Raw genomic sequence first — 21654 nt, 5'->3', positions numbered from 1 at the left:
GAAACTAAAAATCTGGAGGCCAAGTTGTCAGCAAGTGTCTTCTCCATTTTATGGCTGAGAAGATGAACATTCAGAAGGAGTAACTGTTTGGCCAAGGTCACACAGCTAATAAGTGACAGAGCATTGATTTGAACAGAGGTCTGATTCTCTGTGCCTCAATTTCTTTATCTGCCAAATGAAGATAACAGTATCTACCCAATAGAGCTGTTATGAGGATTAAATGAGGTAATACGTGTAATGTGCATAACACAGAAACAGCCCGGCATGTTGTAAGAGCTTTAAAAAAGCTGGCTACCTCTGGGGCTTTTTCTACCATAGCAGGCTATCCTGTTACATGCACTTGTCAAAACTTTACAATACTTGGAGGTTAGAATTATAAGGAATAGAGATAGGGTTGGGACTAAAATTCCTTTCAAAAATTATTTTATTATATTTGACATCAAATCTTTCTGAGGGCAATCATCCCTTTTAGACTCCCATGAACTACAGACAAATATTTATTGAGCACCAGCCATGTGGTAATTACTGAAGATACAACACTGAGACAAGACAGCCTCACCCTCAAGCGTCTCATCAACTACTTGAGGAATCAGTCAAGCAATGACGACACACAATCAGGGCTATGACCAAGGACACCCAGGATAGGAGCCTGTAACAGGGAAACCTGATGTAGACTTGAGGATGTCAGAAAAAGTTTTCACGGACAAAGTCACATTTAAGCTGAAATCTGGAGAACAAATAGGAGATTGGTAAGTAAACATTAGGGAAAACATGAGAAGGAGCCTAGAGCAAGGAGGAGCAAGGAATATTCAAAGAACTGAAGGAAACTAACTGTGGGTGGAATTTGGGGTGGGCAACAGGCAAAGCTGGAAAGACCCCCAGTACTTGTTCCTCAAGGACTTTGTGAGCCATAGGACCCTGGACATTAACTAGAGGCAGTACAGGACCATTGTAGGGTTTTAGTAAGTGAGGGATAATTAGATGTACATTTTATTAAGATCAGCTTGGAAGCCATGTGGAAAATAGCTTTGAGTGAGGTAAAAAGGAAGGTAGGGAAATGAGAAAGCTGCTACTTGCCAGTAAGCTAAGAGGGAGATGATGGAGGTCTGAGGGATGTATCCCTAATGGTGGAGAAAAATGAACGAATTCAAGTAGCATTTAAAAGGTAGAGCTGATCTTTTACCAGAACCATCAACATGGGCCACATTTGCACCAAAACCGTGAAGAAGGTGCCCAGGTCGTCATGGAGAAGTACTACACGTGTCTGGGCAATGACTTCCACATCAACAAGTGTGTGTGTGAGGAGATCACCATTATTCCCAGCAAGAAGCTCGGCAACAAGACAGCAGGCTGTGTCACACATCTGATGAAATGGATTCAGAGAGGCCCAGTGACAGGTATCTCCATCAAGCTGCAACAGGAGAAGAGAGAGAAAGGGGAGATAATTATGTTCCTGAGGTCTCAGTCCTGGATCAGGAGATCATTGACGTAGATCCTGACACCAAAGGAAATGTTGAAACTCTTTAGAGTTTGGTAGTCTATCCAAACTTCAGGTCACCCAGCCTACAGTTGGGATGAATTAATTTCAAAATACTGTGTGGAACCATTTAAATCTTTCTGCTGTGCTGCAATATCTTTAATAAACCTTGGGCAACAAAAAAAGAAATCCATAACAATTTATTTTGAAAGGTAAAACCAACAGGATTTGGTAGGTGATTAGAAGTAAGAAGTGAGGGGCAAGAGAAACAAGAAAAGACAGAAATAAAGGAAAATGCCCAGGTTTCTACTTTGGGCAACTAGATGGATGGGGATACCCTTTATCAGGACAGGGGGCACAAAGGCAGAGCAGATTTAAGGCAGAAGATGTTGGGCTTAGATTTAGATGTAGTGTTGAGTTTAAAGTATACAGGGGTCATCCAGATAGAAATGATGTGTAGGTAACTGCAAACCATCACATCTTTTTTCCATTTCAACCGTTGACCAAACAGCAGAGCTGTCTATGAATCAACCAATAAGTGCCTTGAGTACCACCTGCTATCTAGAGTATTATTAGCCTCTTGTTTTAATAACCAATAAATTTAAATTTTCTCTCCCTTCAAAATGCATCCTAAGTGAGAACAGGATGTGGGTGCAATCAATAGATAATTATATGCATACTACGAACTCTATTTAAAATAAGACCATTCTGGGGCGCCTGGGTGTTTCAGTCGGTTCAGCGTCTGACTTCGGCTCAGGTCATGATCTCACGGTTCGTGGGTTTGAGCCCCAACGTTGGANCTCTCTGACCCTCCCCTGCTCACGCTGTCTCTCTCTCTCTCCTAGAAATAAATAAATAAATAAAAATATTTTAAAATTTTTTTAAATAAATAAAATAAGACCATTCTTATTCAATTGATAGGAACTTTCAAACCCAAATCAGATTTTTGCTCTTTATTTTGCTACCACCAACAAGAACAGAGGGTCCATTTTTTGTAATGTCATCCTGTCTTACTGTTCTTCACAAAACTAAACACTAAGGAATGGAACACAAGTTATTTGAATTTTTTAGTCTTGAAAAGACAATCCTAAACTTTACAACATTGAATCAGATTTCTTAATCTAAGAACGTGGCCAGTTTAGAATCAGCAAATGTTATAGCTAAAACATTTAAATAAGTGGTTATGTTTCATTCAGAAATCCCTAAGTACAAGGTTCTTTTCAACAAATTTTAGCCTGTGTTGGAAGACATATAAGTGCAATTCTGGTCTCCTCCACAAAGGTCAAGTAGCAGCTGCAGGGGAGGAAGCGGTGAAGTTTTTCAGGTGTAAGTTTCAGATGTAAGCTGCTTTCCAATGAAAGAGGGGTGGCTAAACCTGGGACAGACTTCTAGTGGGACTACACCTTAGAAGACTGAGAAAATAGGAAAGCCACAGCCCACCCAATCCAAAGGAATCATATATATTGAGAGGAATTCAAAAACACCACTTCCCTACAAGAATTCTGCCTTCATCCTACTCAGGCCAGTTTAGATGTGTCTCAAACTTCTTCACAAAGAACCTGGAGCATTTCTGCCATGGCACTTGACACCCCTTATTACAAACATCTATTCCAGGAACCATTCCTGTATTACACATACTAGTGTGCAACGTGAGGGCAGAAACTATGTCTTGGATATTTGCATCTCCCTAGTGTCAGGCACAGTAGATATTCAGTAAAATCTGATGAAGAAAATAGCGAATGTCCTACACACGTGTTTCTCAGGCAGCTCTATCATCAGTAAAGTCACTTGACTGTTTAGGGTTAAATACAAATAAATATGTAATTTTATAAAATCTTGTTGGCTCTTAGTTCTTCTTACGAATACAAAATGCAGCTCTCTGAAAAGTTATTTTAAAGAGGGCATTGTTTTAGATGGGCCCCCAAATAAATGTGGTTTTGTCTCTGGTCAGCCATTGTATGAAATTTGTCCTGGTCCACCTCCACAGAGCACCATTCATACTTAATTCAAACATATTTTTTTAATGTTTATTTATTTCTGACAGAGACAGAGACAGAGCACAAGCGGAAGAGGGGCAGAGGGAGAGACACAGAATCTGAAGCAGGCTCCAAGCTCTGAGCTGTGAGCACAGAGCCTGACAGAGGGCTGGAACCTATGAACCGCAAGATCATGACCTGAGTCGAAGTCAGATGCTTAACTGACTGAGCCACCCAGTCAGTGGCACCCCAAATGTATTTATTGAGTGCATACTCTATGGTAAGCACTGTGTTAAAAGCAAGATATGCAGCATTGAACATGAGAGAACCAGACCCATGTCCTCATGAAGCTTATGGTCTAGGGCTCACCCCTCACCTCCAAAACTCTAAAGGCTCTGAGAATGCCACATGGGCACAATACATTTTTATCTTTAAGGTCTTGAGAATGTAATACATTGATAAGGCAAGCCCAAGCTAATTCAGGAACATCTGGAGACTTGCTGTCTAGAATTCAATAACAAATCTGCAAGGGTGCCTGGGTGGCTCAAGTCAGTTGAGCAACTGACTCCAGCTCAGGTCATGATCTCACAGTTTGTGAGTTCAAGCCCCATGTTGGGCTCTGTGCTGAAAGCTCGGAGCCTGGACCCTGCTTCAGATTCTTGTCTCCCTCTCTCTCTGCCCTTCCTCCACCCATTTTCTGTCTGTCCTTCTCCCATGCGCACTCTCACAAATAAACAAACATTAAAATTTTTTTTAAAAAATAACGAGTCTGCTAAACTATTTTAATTCTCCCAAAGCAACTAAGAACTGATCAGCCCAAAGGGATTTTTTTCTGAGGCACATCCAAGTTTCCTTTTCCCTCAGTGTGGGCACCTGGACAGGGATAACCCATCTCAGAATGGCCTAAGGGAGCCGATGTCATGCAGCATCATTTGGTAAGGTCTTTCAATTGCCTGCTTATGAAGCACTCTTATGTGAATTAGGGAAAGGCGCCCCCTCTGGGCAGGCATATTAGAAAAATGCAACCATTCTTCCCCACTCAGTGGTGCACAGCTGGGTAAGAGGAACTCAGCCAGGATTTCAATCCCAGCATGCCCCTTCGGCATAGTCCCATGCTGAAGCCCTGCTACCAACTCCCCAGCCCATGCACTGGGCACAGAATGCATTAGTGCATTTATATTATATGTGTTTTAAGTTATCCTCATAACTAAGGAAAATATTTCTGTGAAATTACTGAACTGTATGGAAATCCCTTCCTAAAATCCAGCAGCAGCCAAGGAAACTTTAAACATGATTCAAAGTCATTAAACTTTTGCCAAGATTGCAACGTATTTCTGCCAAATAACTCTGTAACTCTTCAAAACCTGTGACTTCACTGAGCTCTGAGCTTCAGAAATGGAAAATGAGCAGAGTCTCCAGTCGTGTGGTTTGGGACTAAAGACTTGCACCACCCTGGACAAATATCAAGGTCAGTGTTCCCACAGTTTGCCAAAGTCAAATCACTAAAGAAGTGTATTCTAGTAGTTTTTGAGTCTTTCAGAGCTTAAATTCTCAATAAGTCATTTTTCTCAAGGAGCAAGTCCTTGAAATCCCCTCATTTCTGCCCCTCCCCTGCTCACTCTCTCTCTCTCAAAATAAATAAACTTAAAAATTTTTTTTAAATAAATCCCTTCATCCTAGCCATATATTATATTAAAATAATCCACTCTCTGGGAACGTCTGGGTGGTTCAGTCAGTTAAGCATCTAACTCTTGATTTTGGCTCAGGTCGTGATCTCACAGTTCTCAGGACTATGTCCTGCGTTGGGCTCTGCTCTGACAGCATGGAGCCTACCTGGGATTCTCTCTCTGCCCCTCCCCACTTGTGAGCGTGCTCTCTTGCTCTTTCTCGCTCTCTCTCTCTCTAAAAAATAAATAAATATACATTTAAAAACAAATTGATTAACTAAATAACCCACTCTTTGTATCCTTTGGGTTCAGCTACTTCCAAACGCCCATTAACTGGTAATAGTTCAAAGCTCAGGCATAATGAAAAACAAAATCTTAATCATTTCTTCCATCACGTGATTCAATAAATCTCACTTGAAATATAGTCTTAATATCAGCTGGGGTAGCGGTGTCTCTTTGAGATCTAGAGAGGACAGGTGTAAACCCCAATCCTGGGCCTATGGGAAAAGTCCAGGCTCTCCTGAGATGTCTGCAAATGATGTAGGGCAGGAAGGACTGTGCTCTCATAGCTCCTTCAGCCACTAATTCCCAGCCTCCCTGGCCATGCATTCTGCTCCTTTACCCTGGCCCTGGTGTGATTCACTTGGGACCAGTACTTGCACTTGGGACCCTGAGACGTGAGCACAGGCTGCTGTGGGGAGACACCAGCTGACACTCAGGCAGACAACCTGTTCTCAAAGGTCTCTCGGACACTCAGCACCAGATATATCACACCTCATCAGGGACATCCTGGCCTTGCTCATGCCTCTCTCTCTCCTCCTCTCCCCACTTTCCTGTCACCACCACACTCTAGGGCCAGATTCTCCACACAGCTTGAGGTGAGCCACTCAGCTCCTCCTTTCCGAGTCACCTCAGGCCCAACTTCAAGTAAACCCTTCAAGGGGCTCAGCTGAATAAACAGGCCATTTACTCTTTGAACAGAGGCCTTGACTTACAGTTGTTGTTTTTTAACAACATTCACCATTCTTAAAGACAGTTGTGATTTCAAAGAGCCATTTCTCTTGGCCTTTTCTTTTCTAATGAATGATGCAATGGAAATCAGGTACTTGAACCTCCTTCTTCAGCTTGAATAAACAGTGGAAACCTTTTTTTTTCCTTCTTTTTATTGCAGGTGTTTAGTTTACGGTCAATGCATTCAAATTTTCCAAGCTTAGAATAAAGTTCCCGAATCACTAACCCACAGGTGGTTTAGCCCTACTGGTTTATTGTGCTAGCTACTTAGGCTTAAAGACAGAAAGAGTTTTAGTATAAAATCTCAGTCAGGCCATGGCCTCAGATCTGACAGGCCCATTTGGTTGACAAGCTCTGTCTCAGGAATGCTGCCACACAGTGGCTCATGGCCTCCTAGATGTCTGATGGGCTACTCAAGGCAAAGGGCCAAGCTTGTTTACTTTCATAGCTTCTGCGGCTGACAGTCATTTTGCTTTTTCCTCTGATCCTTCCCTGCCATCCCTACTCACACATCAAAGGAAGAAAGGGGGCAGATTCTAATTTTCTACATTCTCTGAAAAAATGAAAAGGAACACTCTCTGATGTGTGTATATAGTCATACACATACATACATACATACATACGTTTGTATATGTACACTTTTTCATAGACTCCTAGAGTTGATCATAGTAATACTAAAGCCTGACAACATACCTAGAATTACCTCAAGAGCTTTTTTAAAAAGTCTGGTGCTTTGGCCAATTGTATTGCTACACCAATTGTATCATTAGAAGTAGGGCCCGGGCACCTGTAGTTTCTATGAGTTCTTTTTTAAACTCCCAAGAAGAAGGAGTTGGTTAAGCATCCAACTCTTGATTTTAACTCAGGTGATGATCTCACAGTTCAGTTCCTGAGTCTGAGCCCTGTATTAGGCTCCCCACTGACAGTGAGGAGGCTGCTTGGGATTCTTTCTCTCTCCCTCTCTCTCTGTTCACGTTCTCTGTCAATAAATAAATAAACAAATAAATAAACAAACAAACTCCCAAGAAAATCCTGAGGTAGAACCAAGATTGAGAACTCCATAAAGGCCTTCTAAGCCTTAACTATTCTAATCTGAATGGCAGAGTCTCATCACCCAGACCTACTGAATCAGCATCTGCATTTCAGTAAGATCCCAGTAATCTACCTGGTAGGTAGTAACATCACCATTTGAGAAGCACTGCTCTGATAGCTCGCTCATTTGATCATGAGGCCCCAAGAGACTAAGTTACTTCAGAGGTCATTCTGTTAACTGGAGACTCAAATGAGACCTCTTTATTACTAGATTCTTTGTTTTCATTACTTTAGTGGTTTTCATATTTAGCCAATAGTTAAGTATTCCTCAAAATACGTGTAATATGGTCTTTCTCAAGTTTATCAGAGCTCTCTCTAACTTGCCTTTCTTGTTTTTTTAACCGTAAAAGTTTTTAAAAAACATTTAAGACTTTCAGAGGCTTCCTTTTCTGCTAGTAGAGGACAAAATGGTTAGATGGCATGGCAAAAAATACTCCAGAAAGACATGGTGGAGCAGTTGCACAGAAAAGACAGAAGACATTTAACCAAATACTTGCACCTAAGCTGTGAATTAGCAGATTGCAAAAAGCCACACCAATGTTTATAGGACAGAGGTTGCCTATAAGCTAGCAAGAATGCATACCATCACTCAGCTTAGAGGAGACACCAAAGCCTTCATCTGGCATCTGAAAAAGAGCACCTAAAAGAGGGGAGGCTGTTTATAGGCTTGCAAATTTCATAAGTGCCTTTCCTATGAGAACAGTCCATGCTATGGACAAACGAAATGAACAAAATTCCACAGATCCATATAAGACAAAGCTTTATTGTCAGGACAGCCAACTGTACCAGGAATCTCATCAACCCCACATTTCTACAGCCCTAGGAACTCGCGGGATTCCCCTTCCACCAGGTTCCAGGCTCCACGTTCCATCTGTGTACCTGAACCCCTACTTCAAGCCCTCGCACCCCCAGAATCACACAGGCCCCTCATGGAAGGAGGACTCCCTCACAAACTTGCTGTACACAGCCTTCATCTTGAACCAGTCTCCTTGACCCGGTTTTCATGCCTTATTCCATTCTGATTATGTATTTGTTTGGGAGGTGATTTTGATTCTCCACCCTGGCCACTGGACTCAGGCTGCTTCAAGCAAACAGCTCTCTGCCATCTGACCTGCCTATGACCCTTGTGCTCTGGCCCCTCTCCTGTAGTAGAACTACTTCCTGTCCTGAGAATGGCACCAGGCCACCAGGAATCCACTGTCCCAGGCCCAGGGGCATTTGCTCCTCCTTGGTTCCCTGTCCGACCCCCTTAAAACTTCTAGCAGGACCACACCCCAAGGCTGTTGACAGAGGCCTGAGAAGAGGCCTCAGGACTGTAGCCTGAGCACTGGCTGATGTGGCTTCACTGTCCCAGGGCTATTTCCTGCCCTAATGCCTTTGCAGGGGCATTTTCTGGCAAATTAATGCAGCTGCTTAGCTCTCCATGCATTGTATGCTTTCATGACTGTGACTCTCAGGAGAGACAGAATTGAGTGGTGTTTTGGTTCCCTGCCTAACGAAAGTGATCCACATCCAAGGACACATTCCTTATGTGATATGCAGAGTTTCCAGCTATCTCTGGCAACGGTGAACTCAAATAGTAGAAAATGCCACTGCTAATAGCAAGGTTTACAGAAAAGAGACTCTGTAACTCAAAAAGGTCATACTATCAAGGCAAACGCCCCTCTGCAGAGACATGGAGAAATTTTTTTCCAGCTCTTTGGATGCCTGCTCTCCTGAAGCCAGCTGGAAGCCAGGCCCGGTTTGGGGCAACACCAGGAAAGGAGGCAGCAGCTGTTACAGGGTAATTAAAGTCAGGCAAAATGCAGAGGAGGCCAGAAAGCTGATGTGAGGTCAGGCAGGATACAGATCAGCTTGAGTCTGTAGCTGCTATTAGAGGCCAACAGACAGGCATGGCTCATCTAAACACTGTCCAAAGACAAGAAAACTCTAACTTCAGGGATCCAGCAAAGTATTCCTTCATAGAACCCCACCACCAGATCCATTTCTTCACTCCCAAGCAGCTTCTACTGGGGGCTCCTTCAGGAAGGTTGAAGAATCCCTTCATGGATGATTTGACTAAGAGGAAATTATTTCCCTAGTTTGTGACACAATGGGTAGATGGGTGGACAAATGGATGGATGATGGATGGATGGATGGATGGATGGATGGATGGATGGATGGAGAAAGAAAAGTAGGAACAGGTTTATTCCATAGATAGAACCAGCTGCAATTTAGGGCCAGGATTTATCACCCTCCCCAAACTATCTCTGAGAACCACACTGACATTTGAGCTCCAGAAATGCCCCCACTGAGGCTAAGGGTATGATCTTTATGGACTGGTACCAACAGCAACAGTTATAATATTAGCAATCATTCTGTCAGAGAGCTGCTGCTATATACCAAGCATTGTATCATTTACTGCACTGCACAGGACTCTTGTGTGTTCTATGCAAGGTACTTTAAGAAGAGTGTTATTTTAGAGAATGGATGTGATAGCTCTTTTGTAATGCATTTCAAGAGGTATTTGTAAACACTTGTAATAATGGTTATAAAAGTGGTACCCACTTGGAACAAATAAAACAGTACTATTTAAGTGGGAAAAAATAGTACTCTTGCTGTTACAAGTAACAAAACCCAACTCAAATTGACACAAGTGTGAAAAATGAAATTGTTACAGATACACAGAGATCACTTTGAACACATGCCCAGGAATGCTCCCAGACTCTCCAGGGCAGATACTATAAATAAACCAGTAAACATTCCTTCTCTTAACATCTGATTTATTATTTTTCTCAGACTGGCTCTTTTAGCTTCTTCATCCTTATGACAAAAAACATGGCTGCTACCACCACCCACATTCATATACAATTTTATCATCTCTTATGGCAAACAATTATCCAGTGCCAGTGCTTGAGGGGATAAAGAAGATGTCATTGGCAAACGGCTGGAAAACAGAGGCTTTGAGGAACCTGTATGACATGTGGAGTAATTAATATAGTCTCACGGCCTTTGGAAAATAGTTTTCCACTTGTCTATTGAGAAGTTGAACCAGGCTTAGATTGTCATTCCTTTGTTTAGACTTAATCTTTTAAGTCATGATTTAGCCTGCCACCTTTCAACCCTGCTACTTCCTGGCAACCTCCTATCCCCTGGAATTAGATTGCCTTTTGTTTCCAGCATGGATCACAGAAACTTCCATGTCTTAAAATACACTAATAATATGCTGGATGTCAACTTTGACCCAGAAGAAATCACCTTCTTGCTTTACAGCATTCAACTTCACTAAAAGACTCAGATCCTCTAAGGTTCACTGTAGAGATGGGAGGAGAAAGGTAAGACAGGATTTTTCATTTTATTCTGCCTATGAAGTGTTTAGTACACTGAGCTGTAAGCAGAAAATCTCCCACCATAATGAACACACCATTTTTTTCAGGCCTTTTCCATGTATCGGACCCTTAAACCTGAATAACGTAACGAAGGTAATTATTCCTTAAATGGAGAAATAAAGATTCAAAGAGGTAACAAAGGTAATTATTCCTTAAATGGAGAAATAAAGATACAAAGAGGTTAAGTGACCTGGCCAAGATCATTAAGCCAGTGAGTGACAGAGATAGAATTCAAACCGATGTCTGACCAAGATGCTCATGTGTTTTCTGTCATACCATGGTGATCAAATAGTCATTGTCTTCTATTGCTATTTACAGTTTGAATTGGTTGTGGAGGAAGAGATGGAAGTTATAAACATAGGATGGTATAGCAGAATTTCTCATCACTTCTGTGACTCACAGCACCTTATCCAAGCACCTTGGATCCTCTATTGGTTTGGTGTGCACTAAATAAGTTTTCAGCTTTATGAGGTCTTGAGGGTTCCAGTAGAGATGAGCACTCTGTCCCCAAGGAGGGAGGTCTTTACTTGGGCCCTCTGTACTGAAGGATCTGTTACTCAGTCTGACCATTACAAGGTGGAATGGTTAAAGTGTTGCCCTTTTAGCCATTCTAGTAGGATTTTCTGGGGGAGAGACTGCCCAAGCCTTAAGTTTCCTTCTCTATCATCTTCTGGCTGCAGAAAAGAGAAAACTAACACAGCTAACATCTATCTTCCCTGGACCATGAGGATACTATACCCCTTGTCCCAGGTAACATGGTGGAGTGGGGCAGTCGCCTCACCTTGCCCTCACCTTGAAAAACCTCAACTTGAAATAACATTTCCCCCTCTGAACAAACTTTAGGTTCCCTGTGCTTTCACTCTAGGCTCTTCTAATGCAGGTCCATCTGTTCCTTCAGAGGACACCTACCCATTGTTGGATGTTGTCCCTTTTATTCATTTATTCACTGAGTGTTTATTGAGCACCTTCTACCTTTCAGGAACTATTCTAGGTGCCAAGAATATTGGTGTGAACAAGATGGAAAGGTCTCTATCTTCATGAAATTTGCATTTGGGTAAAGGAACGAGAAAATAAAATAAGATCATTTAAATTTGTGTTAAGTATCATAGATACAAGAAATAAAGTGATTAAATTATCTTAATGTTTATTTATCTTTGAGAGAGGGAGAAAGAAAGTCAGAGTGCAAGTGGGGGAGGGGCAGAGAGAGAGGGACATAGAATCTGAAGCAGCCTCCACCCTCTGAACTGTCAGCACAGAGCCCAACGCAAGGCTCAAACTCATGAGCCATGAGATCATGACCTGAGCCAAAGTCGGATGCTCAACCGAATGATCCACCCAGGTGCCCCAAGAAATAAAGTGATTAGGTAGAGAGTAACAGAGGACTCAGGAGGAACCACTTTAGATGGGATGCTCGCAAAAGCCTTCCCAAGAAGATGATATTTGAGCAGCGCCACGAAGTCTGAGAGAGATCCAGCCTTATAAGTGCCAGTAAAAAAGCATTAAAGGCAGAAGGAACAGAAAGTGTGAAGTCCCTGAGGTAAGCAGAAGACTGGGCCATTCAAGGAAGAGTAGCTGCAGCACAGTGAACAAGGAGGTGCTCAATATGAACTCAAAAAGGAAGAGAAAGACTAGATCAGAAAGGCTTCTATAGACCATGATTAGGAGTTTTGTTTTAGCTTTATGAAATAGGAAAATAATAGAGGATTTAAGGAGAACAGTGACATGTTTGGACTTAAATGCTCAAAATTCACTTTGGTGAAATAGAAAACAGACTAAACAGGAAGAGGATGGACGAAGAGAGACCAGGTAGGAGAACTTGGAGCAGTCCAGGAAAAGCTGACGGTAACTTGGAGGAGGCAATGACAGTAGAGATGGAAAAAAGAGAACGGACTAGGGATTTTTCTTTGGGTAGAACTGATAAGACTTGGTTATGGGCTAGAAGTAAGGGATAAGGAAAAGGGGAAAATCCAAAATGACTTTTAGATTTGGGAGTTAAGCAATTGGTTGAAAGGTGATGCTCTTTAATATTATAGGAAAGAACTGGAGAAAAACAAATGGTGGAGATAAGACAGGGAACTCTGGGGCACATTAAGATGTCTATTAACAAGCAGCAAGTTGGTTTCATGATTCTGGGGCTCATAAAAAATTTTTGGGCCAGATACACATTTGGTACACATTTGGAAGTCATCAGCATAAAGTGGGTCAAAGCCATAAAATGGAAACGGATCACATATTAAGAAAATGTAGACAAAGACAATGAGAAGATCCAAGACAGGTCTTGGGCACAACCTCACTGCATAAAAGAGGAAAAAGTCTATCTTAATGATACATTGAGCAAGAGGGATGCACTTGGTATAATTAGAAAACCATTTTATTCTTTTCCTCCACTACCTGTTAAAACCACCCCATCGGTGGAACTTGTTCCCTGCTCCTTGAATAAAATCAAAGGCAATTCTGTGACTTTGGTAGACATTCTTTTTTTTATGTTTTATTTATTTCTGAGCGAGAGACAGTGTGAGCAGGGGAGGGAGGGTCAGAGAGAGGGAGATACAGAACCTGAAACAGGCTCCAGGCTCTGAGCTGGCTGTCAGCACAGAGCCCAACGCAGGGCTCGAACCCACGAACGGTGAGATCATGACCTGAGCCGAAGCTGGACGCTTAACTGACTGTGCCACCCAGGCGCCCCTAGACATTCTTAATAAAAAGCAATCAGATTACCTCTGGTAAGATACACACACAGAGAGTTTCATTTCAGTAAGTATTACAAGTGGCCCAAAGTAATAACAACTTCCAAATCAGTGAAGAGTTGAAGCTTCACCACCCCCTAGCTTGGGTGTGCCCCAACCTGGCTTCTCCAGTGGGAGAAGGCTATAGTTGGCTCTTTATTTCTCTCATCAAAACCTTCAGTCCCATTTCTCTGCTTCTGCTTTCTCCAGGGTTGAAGCAGTGTGGGGAGGGAGCAAAGGTATGGGACAGGAAAGATCTTAATTGACTTAAGAACTAAACAAAGCTACTTGGGCTTGGCAGGTATTTAGAGCTTATTCTTTATCTCCTGGCACTATTTTATCACTTTTTTGGAGCTCCGTCATCTCAGGAAATCTTGCGATGGCTGCTGCCTTGTAAGTAAATGCATCTCCTAGGGCTGGTCACTTAAAACTCTCCCCTTACTACCCCAGAATCTAATGGTATATTTCCAGGGTTTGCTTGTTTGTTTTTGTGTTTTTCTGCAAGGAGCTCTCTAGGGCAGGATCTAAGAAAACCCCATGCCTACTCTCTATGTGTACTATATGAGGGAAGGTCTGAGCATCATTTGCCCAAAATTCTGGGAGAGCAGCCATCCCCAACACAGCATCACCTCTTTACCCTGCTATCAGAGGAGCTAGCCAGCCAGTCAGACTCCAGTCCTCTGTGTCCTCACTCTCCAAGTGCTCCCCAATAAAACCCCTTTCATTAAACTGGCAGAGGAGACCAAGCATCCCCACTGCCTCCCTACTGTGAGGGAAAACTTACATTGCAGATCTCTCTAAAGTAATTTTCTCTCCAACTTCCTATGCACTTTGGTCTCTTCAACTTCTTTTATAAGTTTGGATTTGTAATCAGCTAACAGACATAAAGCCCACACTTAGCCACCTCCTTTGCAAGTCCTGGCTAATAGTCTCATTCCTCACTTTGAAATATCAGAATCATCCAGGGCACCTGGGTGGCTCAGTCAATTAAGCATCTGACTTTGGCTCAGGTCATGGTCTCAGGGTTCCTGAGTTGGAGCCCCACATTGGGCTCTGTGCTAACAGCTCAGAACCTGGAGCCTGCTTCAGATTCTGTCTCTCCCCTCTCTGTCTGCCCCTCCCACACATGAGCTCATCTCTCTCTCTTAAAAATAAATAAACACTAAAAATAATAATAATTTAAAAAAAGAAATATTGGAATCATCTGATTGTGATGGGAAGCTAAAGCTGAAGACAAAGATGGATCCTATTTTACAACCTTGTGTACCCAGAAAACCAAGAAAAAAAACACAGAGAGGGAAAAGAAAAACCAAGATAACGCGATGGAGCAGAAGTTAAAGTGTACTCAAGTGGTCAAATGTTGCTAAAAGTGTAAGAAGATGAAGATAAAGAAATGCTCACTGAAATCTGGTTGCCTTGTGCTATTCCATTTCAGTGTAGTGTTGGGACAAGAGCTAAACTGACATGTTAGATACTTCCCCAGAATCTGTCCTCCACTTCTCTCAAATAGAATCCTGTGGCCAGCTCCAGTGTAAATTCTGATTGGTCCAAGCCAAACACTATAATCTACTTTCCTCTAGCAATGATATGTTTAAGAATGGGCATGTGATATAATTCTGTCTTAACAAAATGTGAGGGAAAGTTTTTTGGAGAATTTCTGTAGAGGCCTCTTTTTCCTTAAAAAGAGACATAAGAAAAAGACAGCTTCTTTTCTTCTGTTGGCCATTGTCATTTCTGCATGTGACACCTAGTTCTGCAGAAACCATCTTGTTACCAGCCTGAGGATAAAGCCACCGCCAGAGAAGGGCAGAGTCAAGAGAACTGTCACAAAGCAGAGCCAGAACTCATGCCTAAAGACTGCTCTACTGTGGGGTTCTTGTTATTTAAACTCAAAAATACTCAGTTGATTCCCAGTTTTCTGTTATTTAATGCCAAAAGCATCCTAAAGAATAAAAAATAGGCTTAAGGGAGGTGAAAAGCTAAAGGCAGAGTGTAGGCAACTCTTTTGAGATGTTTTTATGGGAAGAAAGGCAGAGAGATGGTCTGACAGCTGACAGGGGATGAAGGATCAGTGAGGGCTTTTTGAAAGATGGGAAACATCGTACGCAGCTTGTAAGCAGATGGGAATGATCCAGTAGAAAAGGGAGTGGGCAAATCTGTAGGTACAAGCATCTTCCTGCTGCCTCACTTAAAATGCACAACCACTCTGGGAGTCTCCCTCACTGATCTTGCTGATGCCCCAAAAAGAAAGAGCCACCAATTCTCACACTACTATTTCTACTGTCTGACTCTAACTGCTCCCGTGCTCCCTACCTGGCGGTCTGTTGGCAGAATCCCTCTAGCCATCTCTGAGCTCTTTCTCTGTCTGGAGAAAAGGTAATGGCTGATCTGTGCAGGGCTGGGCTCTTTAGGATGAACTGTGAGCTCAAGTGAAGTTGGCAGGAGCCCACCTTTTTATCTTCTTGAGGTTCTTCTCAAGGAAAGGCCAATCCTCCAAATTTTTACTTGCCCTCACATAGAGACCCAAGAGGCTAAGTTACCTAAGTACCTAGTTTGCAGTTATTTATTTATGCCCCAAGTTGAGCCCACCCCTAAGCAACACCTCACCCAGGGATTGCAGGCAGCTCAACTTGTCGAGCTTGTAATATAACTTGTTGTTACTTAACCCTCTCCCTCCTTAACGTTCCTACTTTCTAATTATAATTGTACAAAAGGGCACCCACGCCTGTTGGAGAATATAGTCTCTCTCCTCAAATGTGGGAAGCCTCGTCCCCAAGTCCCCAAGGCAGCACTCTCTCCCTTTCCTAGCCACTTGAAGTCATATGCAAATGAACTTTCTATAGAACTTCTATAGGGCCTTTCCCCAGGGGAAAAGAAACATTCAGTTGCAGGCGGGGCTTGCACTATATCAGACATATATTTACTGATCAACTAAATGGTGGTCCAAAAGGGTATTATTATAAAGCATTTCCAGTAAAAATATAAAAACAATGCAAAGGACCAAGTCAAGAACAACGTTGATTTGCCTTTCTATTGTTTCCTGTCCAGAGTAATGATTTGTTCCGCATTTCACTTCCTCTACTCAGCAGTAAAACAAGATATGTAGCCTAAAACATGTAATATTCATGCTATAGGGTACAATTATCTAGAGTCATATAGAAGCACCTGGTAAAGCCAGACAACTGGGTTTCATTTCCCTATGAAATTTCAACAATTCGTTAACCAGAATATTACAACTGACCAAGATATTTTAAATATCTAAAACCAGCTCCCTCTGTTAATTAAATTCAAAATGATTTACTAGTTCTTATTTTTATCACTTTTTTTTGGGGGGGGAGACAGCTCACTTGAACTGGGGAGGAGAAGGAGAAGGAGGAGGAGAAGGAGAGAGAGAGAGAGTGAGAGAGAGCGAGAGAGAGAGAGAGAGAGAGAGAGAGAGAGAGAGAGAGAGAGAGAATCTTAAGCAGGATCCATGCCCAGTATGGAACCCAACACGGGGCATGATCCCACAACCATGAGATCATGACTTGAGCCAAAGGCAAGAGTTAGACACTTAGTTGACTTAACCACCCAGGAACCCTTATCACATTTTCTTACTAATGTAATTTTGGCTAAACTACAGACTGTGTTTAAGTAAAAAGAAACAAAGAAGCCAAATACTCACTTTTTAAAATCTCCACACTTACCTGTAATCACTGAGAGTAAAACTTTCCACTTAGAACAATAATTTAAATTAAGTCACACTTGAAATTTTCAATGATTTTGGAGTAAAGCATATTAATACTAAGTTTATGTATTTTCCAGGCTTATTATATTAAAGTCTGCACCCCTGAATACTTTAAGATTTAGCTGCCTCATATCCTTTTTTAGAATAAGGCAATTATTGGGGCATATAGGTGGCTCGGTCACTTGAGCGATTGATTCTTGATTTTTGCTTAGGTCATGATCCCAGGGTCAGGGGATCAAGCCCCATGTCAGGCTCCACACTCAGCGTGGAATGGGCATAAGATTCTCTCTCTCTCTCCCTCTGCCCCCCTCTCCTGCTCACATTCTCTCTCTCTCTCTAAAATAAAAAAAAAGTCTGGGGCGCCTGGGTGGCTTAGTCGGTTAAGCGTCTGACTTTCGCTTAGGTCATGATCTCGCGGTTTGTGGGTTCAAGCCCCGCGTCGGGCTCTGTGCTGACTGCCAGCTCAGAGCCTGGAGCCTGTTTCAGAGTCTGTGTCTCCCTCTCTCTCTGACCCTCCCCTGTTCACGCTGTCTCTCTCTCTCTATCTCCTAGAAATAAATAAAAATATTAAAAAAATAAAATAAAATAAAATAAAAAAAAGTCGGTTATTAATTAATTATTTTGTAATGATCTTTCTCTTGATGATGAGTTCTTGCAATGAACATCAATGACATATGATTATAAAAGACTTATTTGGGAGTTCTCCTTTGAGAATTGCCCTTTCTTATTGGCATAATTTCCATAGGTAAGTTCCTGTTGATTTCACTCTCCCAGACACATTTAAGTGGTCCAAGGATAGACACCTGGCCAAGCTGGGCTGATCAGATTGTCTTTATGGAAATTTGGAATTGAATATAGCCACTCTAATCAGGCTGTCTGGATAATTAAGAGGATGGATGGGGGGCTGAGCAGACAGAAAAGCAAAGGAAAGAAAAGAACGAAGCATGCTTTCAAAGAGAATAGAAATAAAAGGCTATGGGGCCTCACAAAGAGAGGTAAAGAGGAAGAGACAGCCTGGTTTCTGGTGGCTTTCCAGAATCCGATCTGGTACCTCCTGGGGCTCTTGCTAGACCTTTGATTCTATGGAATACTTGTGGTCTTGTGTCTCTTTTTAGCTTATGCAAGTTTGAGGGAGTTTCTGGAACTCTGAATTAAGTTTTCTCTAAAATAAACACAAGGCCCTCAGGCCTATTAAATTATGGAGAATAATTGTCAACAATAATAACACTAAATTTCCACAATTTATGCTTGCTGAGTTCTTGGGTCTGTTCTTTCTTTCTCTGATGTGTTAAGCACCTATATAGACTGACTACTGCTTTCCAGTGTTTCTGACCACAACACACAGAGTGAAGTCATCAAAATGGTAAAATAAGAGATTTCTAACATCTCCCCTCTACAGAACACTGACTCTGACAATCACCCATGGACAGGAGTGACTTTCTGGAAGTGCAGGAATCAAACGGAGAAGTTCCAGCACACTGTTGAAGCAAGAAAATATCGATGTTGGACACTGATGAGGGTAAGAGGAAACAGTTTCTCTTTACCACCCCTCCCTCAAGGCAGCACATGTCAGTGTCAGCCCATGATTTCTCCCACTGGGGAAAGTGGAGTGTGTGAGTAAATGCCCAGCATCCCCAGCTGTGCATGATGCCACCAAAGGGACCCACTTCTTTCTCACCCATCAAGAATACTGAAGAGTACTAATGACTGGCGATGAGAGAGTAGCTGATAGGCCAGCAGACACGGCTCTTGAAAAGCATCAAAGGGACAGAGATTTTATTAATTGTGTCATGTACTCCATCAAAAAGCCCACCTATGAGCTCCTGGGCATGCCTCACCTGAGGCTCCCCCAACTGGTCCACAGGGACCCACAAAGCTCCACACCCCATGGCCAGCTCTCTGTGTGTGCTCAGAAGGGCAATGAGAGTGAACCTTTTCAGAGAGATAGTGAGCACACACAGAAAGCTGGCTAGCTCTGCAGGATTAGGTGAAAGCAAACAAACTTAAGCATTCACCACCCTAGGGAAAGCAAACAGAAGGCTATCAGGGCCCAGTCTGGCTTCGCACACAATCTTAAGAATCTCACCCACCCCCAAGAGGGAACAAGAAATGCGTATAAGGGATATCCATAGAAAAGATCTGAGAAAGCCTCAGAATCCTTAACAGGGCTGACAAAAGGTATTTCCGAAGCCAGTCAATAAAGACTGAAGGTGACTGCTTCTTCCGATGTGAAGACAGCAATGCAAAACTTCAGGAAACATTAAAAAAAAAAAAATCAAGGAAACAGAGGCACCTGGGTGGCTCAGTAGGTTAAGCACCCAATTCTTGGTTTCAGCTAAGGTCATGCTCTCACAGTTTGTGAGTTCAAGCCCCATGTTGGCTCCATGTTGACAGTGTGGAGTCTGCTTGGGATTCTCTCTCTCCTGTACTCCCCCACATGCTCTCCCTGTCTCACTCTCAAAAATAAATAAATAAGCTTAAAAATATTTTTTTTAAATCAAGGAAACATGATACTAGTAAAGAAGCACAATAATTTTCCAGTAAGTGATCCTAAAGAAATGGAGAACTGGGATTTGCCAATAAAGAATTCAAAATATTTGTTTTACGGAAGCTCAGTGAACTATAAGAAAACACAGAAAGACAATTCAACAAAATCAGGAAAATAATACATGAACAAAATGAGAAGTTTAAAAGAGATAGAAAAGAAAAAAACAAAAACTCTAGAGGTAAAGAATACAATGAATGATGGGGCGTCCGGGTAGCTCAGCCAGTTAAGCGTCGTACTTTGGCTCAGGTCATGATCTCATGGTTCACGAGTTCCAGCCCTGCATCAGGCTCTGTGCTGACAGCTCAGAGCCTGGAGCCTGATTCAGATTCTGTGTCTCCCTTTCTCTCTGCCCCTCCCATGCTTGCACTCTGTCTCTTTCTGTCTCTCTCTCTCTCTCTCAAAAATAAATAAACATTAAAAAAATTTTTTTTAAAAGAGTACAATGAATGAAATGAAAAACACAACAAAGAGCATCACCAGCATACTGGATCAAAAAAAAAAAAAAAAAGAATCTGTGAAGTAGAAGACATGTCATTTGAAATTATACAGAGGAGAACAAAGGAAAAACAGAATGAAAAACAGTGAAGAAAGCCTAGGTGAACTATGGAACAGCATTAAGAAAAAATGTTCTTTGCATTGCTGGAGTCCTATGAGAAGAGAGAGAAAAGGGTAGAAAGATTATTCAAGTAAATAATGACTGAGACTTTACCAAACGTGGGGAGAGATTTAGACATACAAGTTCATGAAAATCATAAGGTTCCCTAAATAACATGGAAACATATGAAAATGTACAACATACTGGTAAAGGTAAGTATACAGTCAAATTCCAAATACTCTAATACTGTAATATGGTTATGTATTAACCATTTAACTCTAGTATAAAGGTTAAAGACAAAAGTATTTTTAAAAAAGTAACTATGGGGCACCTGGTAGCTAGGTTAAGCGTCTGACTTCAGCTCAGGTCATGATCTCGCGGTCTGTGAGTTTGAGTCCCATGTCAGGCTCTGTGCTGACAGCTCAGAGCCTAGACACTGCTTCAGATTCTGTGTCTTCCTCTCTCTCTCTGCCCCTCTCCTGCTCACAATGTCTCTCTCTCTCTCTCTGTCTCTCAAAATTAAACATTAAAAAAATTGTTTTAATATCTAGGAATATATTTAACCAAAGAGCTGAAAGATCTGTACAAAGATCTGAAAACTATAAGACATTAATGAAAGAAACTGAAAAAGATATAAATAAATTGAAAAAGATATAAACATAATATTCACAGATTGGGAGAATTAATATTATTAAAATGTCCATACTACCCAAAACCATCTACAGATTCAATGCAATCCCTATCAAAATTCCAGTGGCATTTAGCACAGAAGTAGAATAAACAATCCTAAAATTTACATGGAACCACAAAAGACCCTGAATAGCCAAAACAAGCCTGAGAAAAAAGAATAAACCTGGAAGCATCACATTTCCTGATTTCAAACTATATAACAAAGCTATAGTAATCAAAAAAACATATTTTACTGGCATAAAAACAGATGCATAATATAAAATACAACAAAATCAGGAGCCCAGGGGCACCTGGCTGGCTCAGTTGGTAGAGCATGTGACTCTTGATCTCCAGGTCCTTAATTCAAGCCCTACCTTGGGTGTAGAGGTTATCTTTTAAAAAATCAGGAGTCCAAAACTAAACCTTACATATACAGTCAACTCATATTTGACAATAGAGGCCAGGATACTCAATAGGGAAAGAATGGTCTCTTCAATAAATGGTGTTGGGAAAACTGAATATTCACAAGCAAAAGAAAGAAATTGGACTCCTATCTTACTCCACTCACAAAAATTAACTTCAAATGTATTCAAGACTTAAATGTATGATCTGATTCCATAAAACTCCTAAGGAAAGAAAACATAGGGGGAAATTTCCTTGACATTGGTCTTGGCAATAACTTTTTGAATATGACACCAAAAGCACAAGCAATGAAAACAAAAATAAACAAATAGGACTACATAAAATTTAAAAGATTCTACACAGTAAAAGAAACAATCAACAAAATGAAAAGGCAAT

At 41.7% G+C, this 21654-nt stretch overlaps 1 pseudogene; it reads left to right on the top strand.

Annotated features, from left to right (window-relative positions):
* Positions 1–1196: 1196 nt before the first annotated feature.
* On the top strand, positions 1197–1583 carry LOC144223752 (small ribosomal subunit protein eS17 pseudogene; annotated as a pseudogene).
* Positions 1584–21654: the final 20071 nt, after the last annotated feature.

Source organism: Crocuta crocuta, unplaced genomic scaffold (assembly GCF_008692635.1).
Source record: "Crocuta crocuta isolate KB4526 unplaced genomic scaffold, BGI_CrCroc_1.0 scaffold70, whole genome shotgun sequence".
In the NCBI taxonomy this organism is placed as follows: domain Eukaryota; kingdom Metazoa; phylum Chordata; class Mammalia; order Carnivora; family Hyaenidae; genus Crocuta; species Crocuta crocuta.
Note: the sequence above shows the minus strand (reverse complement) of the source record. Positions and strands in the feature narration are given on the sequence as shown.